At 34.8% G+C, this 10,809-nt stretch overlaps 1 long non-coding RNA gene across 6 annotated transcripts; it reads right to left on the reverse strand.

Moving 5' to 3' along the window:
* Positions 1-7,024: 7,024 nt before the first annotated feature.
* On the reverse strand, positions 7,025-8,640 carry LOC141601470 (uncharacterized). Of its 6 annotated transcripts, none has more exons than XR_012524362.1 (5): positions 8,518-8,640; positions 7,579-7,662; positions 7,427-7,496; positions 7,239-7,302; positions 7,025-7,153 (listed from the first exon to the last, which is right to left on the reverse strand). It is a non-coding gene; the product is annotated as an uncharacterized LOC141601470 (long non-coding RNA). The 6 variants fall into 6 exon arrangements; XR_012524361.1 differs by having other exon boundaries at positions 7,056-7,153; positions 7,239-7,296; positions 7,432-7,496; XR_012524363.1 differs by having other exon boundaries at positions 7,056-7,153; positions 7,432-7,496.
* Positions 8,641-10,809: the final 2,169 nt, after the last annotated feature.

A 10,809-nucleotide genomic window follows, 5' to 3' on the forward strand; every position in this document is an offset into this window, starting at 1 on the left:
AGAGAGAACCAACTTTATACAAAGCTCAGTAAGTGCGAGTTTTGGTTGGAGAAGGTGGCTTTCTTAGGCCATGTAATATCAAGAGAAGGAGTTGTCGTGGATCCTACCAAAATTGAGGGCGTGTCTAAGTGGGTTGCACCCAAGAATGTAGCGGAAATTCGAAGCTTCCTAGGACTGCCCGGGTATTATTGACGGTTCGTGAAGGACTTCTCCAAGATTGCTAGACCTTTGACATAGTTGATGTGAAAGGAGAACCGATTCAAGTGAAACAGGAGTTGTGTGACGGGTTTCTTGACCCTAAAGGAGCGTCTAACCACGGCCCCCGTGTTAGCCTTGCCGGAAGGGAGTGAAAATTTTGAAGTATACACCGATGCTTCAAAGAATGGCTTAGGATGTGTGCTTATGCAAAATGGTAGAGTCACTGCCTATGCATCGCGGCAATTGAAGACCTATGAGGAGAACTACCCAACACATGATCTAGAGTTGGGAGCCATTGTCCTCGCCTTGAAAATTTGGAGGCACTACTTGTATGGAGCAACCTTTAAGGTATTTTCCGATCACAAAAGTTTGAAATATATCTACACCCAAATGTAGTTGAACATGAGGCAAAGAAGATGGATTGAACTCATTGGGGATTATGATATGGAGATAATATACCATGAAGGGAAAGCTAATGTGGTGGCTGATGCCTTAAGTAGGAAGTCGGTGCACTCTGTTGGAGTTAGTGTCCTCCACAATAGTGCATTTACATAATAAATCTCATTAAAGGAATATCATCAGATATTTTATTATTTGATCCTCGTCAGTTGATTAACGTAAATCGATAACGGTTGGCTGACTAGAGTTTGACGTTATTGTCGTGAGACGGCGGTTATCAACTGACCCCTTTCGGTCACACCTAAAGGAACGAACCCCAATTGACAACTAATTAATTGTATCAGATACAATTTATTTAGTCCCTTGATTTATAGACTAAAAGGTTAGTCGATTATTTTTAGAGAGATTTCGAGTTGCGAACTCGAGGCACGGCAGTTATTATTTAATTATGCGATAATTGAATAATAAATTTTGGGAGACGGGTTTTAGTTAATTAATTGTTAATTCACTAAAATTGTACTAATTGATTAATGTGATTAATATTAGTACGTAAATAATATGTGTAGCGGTACACGTATATTTACGGAGTGATTTGGACGAAATTAATTATGGAAGTATTTAAACATGAAACGATGTTTAAAATAAAATTACACGTATTTGTGCGACAAATATAAGAACCGACATGGACCCGTAAATGGGCAAATGGACCGTGTAAATGAAGTTAGTAGATGAACATAATCATTTCACCTTACTTTATATTCTTCCATAAGTTATTCTTTGTCATATGATCATTGTGCATGTCATAATATTTTTAGACAAAAATTAAAACAAGTCCACTCCTACACTCTACCCCTCCCACCCGGTTTTCCTCCTTATACACTCCAAATGTTTGCTCATTTTTACACTACTTCACTTGAACATTTGCATGTGTATATCTATCTTCTCTCTAAAAATAATAACCATCATTTTTACTAAGTTGTTAGTAAACTAAAAATAATAACTAAGATTGTTAGTATTATTCACATATTATCAAGGGTTTATTCTACAAGTATCTAGTTAGTATTTCTAAGATAATTGTGGGTGTAGTTCTTGGGTGCAACTTGAAGGAGACTTTCTTTTTGAAGGTTTTTCAAGGAGGATCATCCATATCTTTTTAGCTCAAGAACAAACTAGAAAGGTGATCTAGTTTGTGCCCATATTACCATAATAATCTATGTAAGGAAATTGTTTTTCCTTAACTTTCATTTTGATGCTTTTATATTTGCATGCATGTTACATAGATCACCAAAATGATAAATTATGAGATAATTTAATTTTTATTAGAGAGTCTAATATGGATCTATGATCTTACAAGTGGTATCATAGATTAAGCTTGTAATTTGCATGTTGATTTTAAGCATATTAATGAATTATGAGATAATTTATAAAAACTCAAAAATTGTGTTAGAAGAGGTTTTAGCACGAAATTTTTGGGACATGCATACCTACTTATCTCAAATGATTTGTGGTAAAGTTTGGTGATTTATGAAGTTATTTTGCTATTTTTAATGATTTTTGGTAGAAAACCGAGTCAAAATGTCGTATTTTAGTTAAAAATTGACTAAAAATAGTTAAAAGTTGATTCGAGCCATGGCATTTTTATGGTGTTTCATGCATGTTTTCTACTAATTTTATGCAAAAGGTTGAAGGTTAGTTTGAATTTTTTGCATGTTTATTGACTTTATGAGATAAAAGTCGATAAAAGCAAAATAAATTAATCATAATTTGGAAATAATTGATTCTGCACTTAATAAATTTATGTACATTTAAGAATATTATTTAACAGTTAAAAGTGAAATTTAAAATGTGATTTCACCTTGTTTTGATATTTATTGGTTTTAGTGGTTAAAAACCGATAAATATCGATCTTTTTCTTCATAAATTTTATCCGGATTTTTGGGGCATTTCTCCTGATATTTTAGTGTTCTTGGGAGTGTTCCAGAATACTCAAATTTTTCATTTCAATTTTTTGGGTATTTTTCAATTATTTTGGATTTTTACTTAAAAATTATGATTTTACCGATTAAAGTAGCAAAATATCACCAAATCAAACTAATTATTCATCATAAAATTAGTGAGGACTAATTTTGAGGTTCAAAACAGTTTGAACAATTATTTTGGACTTAAATGAGATTTAAGAGTTGATTATTGATTTTTACATGTTAAAAATCGATTAAATCAACAAAACCCGAGATGGATACCAACGATTAATAGATAGGGCGATTTTGGCATCATTTTACAGCATTTTAAGCATATTTATTTAAGTTGAATGAATGATTGTCATTTATTTAAAGTATTTATCTTGTTGTACCTAGTATGGCCTAGTTTATTTTAATCGTTATTACCCGAAATGAATGGGAATAGCGATTTATTTGTAATTAAATACGACCTCGTATCGTCGGTTTGTAATTAATTAATAGTTTTATTTATTTTATTAATTAATGTATAATAGGAATAGCTATGTAATTCAATTTTAATAGTTATTCTTACCGGCGTTTCCAAAAGACGGATTACATCGAGACGAAGTCTATTTTTGGAAGGTGTTCCAAATCCCACAAGAAGGAGCTACTTTTGGAATGAAGAGGCAAGGGACCAAGGAGTTGGTTTCCGATATGTAATAGACTAGTTTTTATTAACTAGGTGGCCATACTAGGATTTATTCATATGCTTTCTTGTTTGTTTGTTTTTATTTTCGCGCATGCCAAAATCGCCATTCACATGCATTTTATTTTCGCGGTTGTCAATTCACGTCATTTACATTCACTGACTTAGTTCACTTATAGGGAATTTATAACTAAATTGACAAGATCTCTCACATAACTAAAATTGAGATTAGCCTTACCAATTAGTAACACCTATGAATCTCTTGTTCATTAGAGTCACGCTCGCCCAAGCGAGGTGTTCTCTTTTTACCTTGAGTAAGTAGGGTGGTAAGCGGTTATCACACGCCAAAATTGGTTGGACTCAACGGGATATAAGACGGTCTTGTGTTCCGGGGCTAGTAGATGGATTTAAGGAAATTCGTCGACCAATAGTTCTAGAGGTAGAATTAGTCAACGTGACTTACCGAATTTACACAATTATGGGATGTTTCGCCAAGCGATGCTCATTTTTGTTTAATATTTGGGTCTTGGAATCATTTATATAATTTAGTGGGAGATCATTATATAAATGTTAAAACTTGTTGAACATGTTTTTCACAAGTATTTTTAAAACATTGAATGTTAATTTTTCCTATTTTTCGTTCTTTTTCATTAATGAATTTACTATGACATCGCGCATTTCATCCTCCTTTCATCCTCTATTTATTATTATACTCGTTTCGTTCTTTCATAGGAAGCGGTTTTTTTGAAGGAATTCGGTAGCAATGATTGGTAACATGATTTACTAATTCACCTTCATAAGCTTACAACGATTTTTGCGGTTATTATACAACTTAATTAACGACCATACATATTAAAAAGGGGTTTCATGTTGCAAACTCATATTACGAGTTTAAAAGGAAGTCACATTTTATCAAGAGAGTCTTGATTTCGGAAGTGACACCTCCGTCATGATGATGACATATTAGTTTTAATTACTTAAGTGTAATTCAAAAGTTTGCGAAAAGAGTTTTCAAAAACACTTATAATAATCCAATATGATACCGTCAAATGGCTCACTTCGAGAAAGGCCAAATCGATTGTTTATGCGCTTAAGAGTTTAGGCATATGATAATAATTGAACGGTTAGGTAGTCCAATTTCGCAAGAAATTGAGATTTTGCCACATGTTGCACGTATTTGTGCGACAAATATAAGAACCGACATGGACCCGTAAATGGGCAAATGGACCGTGTAAATGAAGTTAGTGGATGAACATAATTATTTCACCTTACTTTATATTCTTCCATAAGTTATCTTTTGTCATATGATCATTGTGTATGTTATAATGTTTTTAGACAAAAATTAAAACAAGTCCACTCCTACACTCTACCCCTCCCACCCGGTTTTCCTCCTTATACACTCCAAATATTTGCTCATTTTTACACTACTTCACTTGAACATTTGCATGTGTATATCTATCTTCTCTCTAAAAATAATAACCATCATTTTTACTAAGTTTTTAGTAAACTAAAAATAATAACTAAGATTGTTAGTATTATTCACATATTATCAAGGGTTTATTTTACAAGTATCTAGTTAATATTTGTAAGATAATTGTGGGTGTAGTTCTTGGGTGCAACTTGAAGGAGACTTTCTTTTTGAAGGTTTTTCAAGGAGGATCATCCATATCTTTTTAGCTCAAGAACAAAATAGAAAGGTGATCTAGTTTGTGCCCATATTACCATAATAATCTATGTAAGGAAATTGTTTTTCCTTAACTTTCATTTTGATGCTTTTATATTTGCATGCATGTTACATAGATCACCAAAATGATAAATTATGAGATAATTTAATTTTTATTAGAGAGTCTAATATAGATCTATGATCTTACACACTCCTTGTGTACCGCCTTGTCCATGCTAAGATTGAAGGAAGAGGTACGGAAAATGGGTATCCATGTGATACGAAAAGTAGAAACAATGGGAGACTTGACCTTGGAACTCGAGTTGTACGACGAAATTTGGGAGAAGCAAGCAAGCGATGTTAAGATCCAAGAGTGGAAAAGAGTGCTAGAAAGGGGCGAGCCCTCAAGATTTGAATTTCATGAGGATGGAAACCTTAGATTCAAGGGGAGATGGTGCATACCGAATGATGAAGAGTTTAGGAAAAAGATAATGAATGAAGTTCATAACACACCTTACTCGGTGCACCTGGGTGGTGATAAGTTATACAAGGACCTTAAGAAGACCTTTTGGTTACCTTAAGAAGACCTTTTGGTGGTCAAACATGAAGAGGGATGTGGCGGAATTTGTAGCAAGATGCTTGACTTGCCAAAGAGTGAAAGGAGAATACAAGAGACCACAAGGGAAAGTACAACCATTAGATATGCCGGAATGGAAGTGGGAGTCGATATTTATGGATTTCATAGTAGGATACCAAGAACTCAAAAAAGGAACAATATGATTTGGGTCATCGTGGATAGGTTAACCAAATCGGCCCATTTTATTGCAATGAAGGACACTTTGAGCAAGGTGGAGTTAGCTAATGATTATTGCAAGTATGTGGTCAAACTTCATAGATTTCCAAAGGATATTGTGTCGGACCGAGATTTGCGATTCATTTAACAGTTTTGGCAAGAACTTCAAAGCTCTTTGGGTACTCAATTGAAGATGAGTACGACTTTCCACCCGGCAACGGATGGACAAATGGAGAGGACCATTAAAACTTTGGAAGACATGTTAAGTGATTGCATCTTAGAATTTGGAGGTTCTTGGGAGGATTGGCTACATTTGATTGAATTTTCTTATAATAATAGCTACAATGCTAGCATTGACATGGCACCGTTTGAAGTATCGGAGCCCAATTTGTTAGGATGATAGCACCGAATGTACACTAGTGGAATTATACCCTATAATGGCTGTTCTAATACGGTATTAGTGGCGGTTTCCTAGCGACGTGATTGCTGGGGTCATATATTTTTTGTGTCGGTTGTAAAACCGCCACCTTAGGGTAAGCTATGATGTCGTTTGTAAGTCCAAAACCGCCACTATAGGGTAACCTATGGTGTCGGTTGTGAGTCTAAAACCGCCACCATAGGGTAAGTTATGGTGTCGGTTGTGAGTGTGCAACCGCCACTATAGGGTTACCTAATGTCGGTTGTAGGTAAACAACCGTCACTAAAGGCAAACTTATAGTGGCGTTTCTAGCATAAGAACCGCCATAATAGGTAAATCAATTGCGGCGGTTCATAACTTAAGAACTGCCACCATAGATAAATATTTTTTTAAAAAAAAAATATTTGCTACCTAAATTTTGACAACAATGTCCTATAAATTTGACAATCCAAATATCGAATGAACAAATAATACATACAAAAGAATGCCAACCAGCAAGCTTGCATATCATCACACACAACAATAATGCCGATGTTAAAAAATAATACATCCAAGTGTATAAATATTTACATACACGTCTTAGTTACTAAACTAATAAACATTACGTGTTCTCTAAACCTTTGGTAGCTCACACCTCTTTAACATTATTCATCTCCTCAATCAACATTGTTAAATCTGCGATAATACATTTAACAAACCAATAGTAAGAAAAACAAACCTAAACGTTATTAAATCAACTGTATAATTTTACATAAAATGAACCTAAAACACTAAAAATAACGAACTATCAATCTGTTGAGTATAGCTAAAAAAGTTTTGATTTTTGGTCCATTCATGACCGAAGTTTTTAGGTCCGATCGTCGGTCTACCTAAATATTTTTATTCACTTTTTGGTCCGCTAAGGTTACTCAGGTTGTAACAAACAAATGTGTATTTCATTTACAAAACAAGAGAACTTACTTTTGCATCCACATCAGTTAATGATCTTGCAATCACCCCTTAGGCATCACTGACTACAGACTGAGTCTTTCCCCTTGCCCTGTAGACATGATAGAAAACACATTAGAGACAACCAACTCAAGCAAATCTCGCTCATATGGGAATAATACACATAGAATGATTACCAAAGAGATAAGATGGTCACACTCCTCGTCAGATACAAAACCACTTTAAACAAATACCCTGTCACTGCTGTCACAATGAATAAACGTCAGACATTGGCTAGCATATGTAGGCATGTAAAATAACATTAGTTCACAACAGATTAAAAGGATCTTGTAGAGAGTTATTAAAAAAGATTTCGTTAAGATACCTGACCTTGGCTGCCATGATAGTTGGACGACCCTCGATTGGTCTGTTCTGCCGGACTTAATCCTCAGTTCCTTTCACAACAATAGAATATAACTGTAATGATCATTCTTAGAGTGATACATTTACAATGTCAAACCATTGAGTTTTGATTACCTTTACTTTTGACACAAAGATCAAGGAAAGAGGAGGTGACCATTTCTGAGTGTAGTTGAGGGATGTCAAGTGGATGATCAAAATCTGGCAATGCATAAAATTATTTAGCAAACTGAACTCTTAAATGGAATACGCCTTCTTGAATTACCAAGGGATTAAAATCAATTAAAGAAACTAGCAAATCCATGAAATTATTATATACTCGACCTATTACAATCTTGTCACGAATATATCTGTCACAAAAGAGACTCGCTGATTTTAAAAAGATTCCAACTTTGTGTCATGACTGCCTCACAATCAAATCAAAACATAAAGGGTTCAGTAAGCGGAATCACATATTTCAACTTTGTTACAAGCTTCCAGGATAACATCCCACCTTTTATAAGAAAATATGTATGTAAAACTCAGCAGTGGTGAAACAGAAACTGAATCAGCAAAAGCACCCAACACAATAATCAACTAAATGATGAAATTGTTCTAAACACAACACATTCAGACCCTCCCAAATCTCCTTGCTCCAAATATCATCTATTATAACCGAACACTTTGCTAGACTTGTATGGCCTGGCTTCACACATTAATTCAAGTATCATGAAAACAATTGTATCATTGCACGGAGTAAATTGAGAATCAACTGAAACAATCAAAATCTAAACAAAATGGGAAAATGAAATGAAAAATTAGGGATTCAAACAATCAACTAGGAGAATGGTAATAATAATAATAATAATTGAAACAAATACACAATATGGGACAAATTAAACAAAACAAAAAGCATGAAAAATCATGAATAAGATAAAGAAACCCAAACTGAAAAATTGAAACCCATCAATTGTACTAGAGTTAGAGGAGCAGAAAGACAAAATCCAAACGAAAAGCAGGGATAATGACGAGTTCCCTATAAAATCCAAACGAAAAGCGGAAAGATAAAGACGATACCTAGAGTTAGAAAATAATGGCCATGGTAATAGAGGAGCAGTGATAGCGGCGAGTTCCCGATAGAGGAGCGGTGATGAGGAAGGAGCAGTGAGTATGGAGCGGGGAAACTGGTAAATATGAAGCGGTGGAAAATATGAAGCGCCGAGTTACTGAATGTTTTGCGCCAACAAGTTTTTAGATATATACGTTGGTTTTTAGATCTATCGAGTTTTCATGTTGCTCATTATTTTTTGACTAATAGCATTGTTATTGTGTCTCCTCCCTCCCTCCCATTCATTTGTTACCTTTGATTAAAATACTTCTCACGAGGGATAAAAAGGTAAAAAATGATTGAGACGGAGGGAGGAGTTTATAAATGTGTTTTTTTAAAGTAATTTCTGTAGAAAAATCTATTTTTGACTATTTACTTTAATAACTGAGATGAATGCCACCAGTCATTCCACAACCTATTAGATGGATGTAAACACATTCTGTATCAAACTATCAATTGCAAAATTATGGAAAATTCTGTCAAACTGAAACTATGATCCCTGAACTCTGTATTTTTTTTCTACAGGTACCTATTACGCGGCTTTGATGGAGAATTATGTATATTTTAATGGAAAGGTGGTAGTTGATGTTGGGGCTGGTAGTATTCTATCATAATTACATAGCTTCCGATCAACAATCTTATTTGAGACTTTAACAATGCTGCAAACAGGAAAATGCCCATTGTATTTTAACCACAGACAGTATCACATAATCAAGCAAATAATGATCAAAATATGTCCACAGACTCCACACCATTACCAACAAATGATTAATCTCAACTACAAACAACAAACCAAAATCTCAATATTTTGATCATTGAGATTATGGTGGCTGAAAGAAAAAATTATTTGTTAGGAAAAATCTGTCGAATTTTAAGATACTGCAGTACAAACAACAATTACCTGCTATTTGGTCCGGGATTTAAAACAGACTAGTTCGATTGACATGATATTAGCTGGGATAATTTCTGTCGCGAATGCACATGACACAACACAACACACAATTGACATGACTTAATAATGACCAAACCAAGCATACTCAATCTAGAGGGTGACTTTTTAGCCTGATAAATTCAGATAAGTTGAGAATGTCCAACAAAATTAGCAGCTGGCATAATTTCTGTCGTGAATGCACATAAGATATGATCTAAAGGTTAACTTGAGCATAATTTGTTGGAGACTCACTCAGAAGCTCAACACATTAGTACATTACCTTTATGAAATGCTTATCATACTTGATTGATTAACGCAGAGGCACACAAGAGACACATTCAAAGTCGCCAGGCAACCTTCAAAGTTTACATTTTCAGTTTAATAATTTCAAAATTCAGGCTTTACAAGGACACAAAATTTTTCGTGTGCTTTCAAAACCCGGACTAAATAGCAGGTAATTTGACAGTCACCAAAATCGATTGATGATGTTAGGAAACAAAAGAGTTCACCAAAATCGGCGTAACTAGTCAAATAGCAACAAATTGGTTCAAAAAAAGTCAATTATTGTACTGCAGTATCTTAAAATTAGGGAAATCGGTATGAGATGAATATCTAAACGGACTACATATCACTGAAATTGATAGTATATAAAAGCAACAAACAAAACTTATAGATGTTATAGTCAACAAGTAGTAAGACGAACCTTTGATGTTGTAGCTCTGACTCGATGCGTCGAGAGTAGAGAAATGGATGACAGACTCGTCGTGAGCAAAGAGGAGGGAACAAAGGCGGGGGAAACTCAGGCGGCAAGATGCAATTGCAAGTTTGGCGGTTGTTGAATTCAGGGGATCGGGGCTGATTAGAAGGGGATCGTGTGTGTGTGTGTGTGGGGGGGGGGGGGGGGGGTGTTTTATTTATCACTATCTTTAGTGTCATTATTAATGTCGGTTGTATGAATAACCGCCACAAATTATCTATGATGGCGGTTTTGACTTAAAACCGACACAAATAATTTATTTTATTGTGACAATTCTTTATTAAAACCGCCACAATAGACTTACTATAGCATAAAAATTTCGTTCCCGCCCATTTTTTTTCCTTTTATGTCGTTTCCTATTAGAACCGCCACGATAGCGGCGACACGATAGGGGGTTTTTCTACTAGTGGTAACACCCCCATACACCAAGGTGCCTTACCAAGACCACCTAATGCATGAGAGTGCTACCATCTCGGTTGCCCGACGCAATGTATATCAAATAGACCATCAAAGAACGTACTTTAAATAAATAGTTTAAGTGATTACATGCAAAACCAACTGATAAAATACGAT

This window comes from Silene latifolia, chromosome 1, assembly GCF_048544455.1.
Source record: "Silene latifolia isolate original U9 population chromosome 1, ASM4854445v1, whole genome shotgun sequence".
Taxonomy (NCBI): Eukaryota; Viridiplantae; Streptophyta; class Magnoliopsida; order Caryophyllales; family Caryophyllaceae; genus Silene; species Silene latifolia.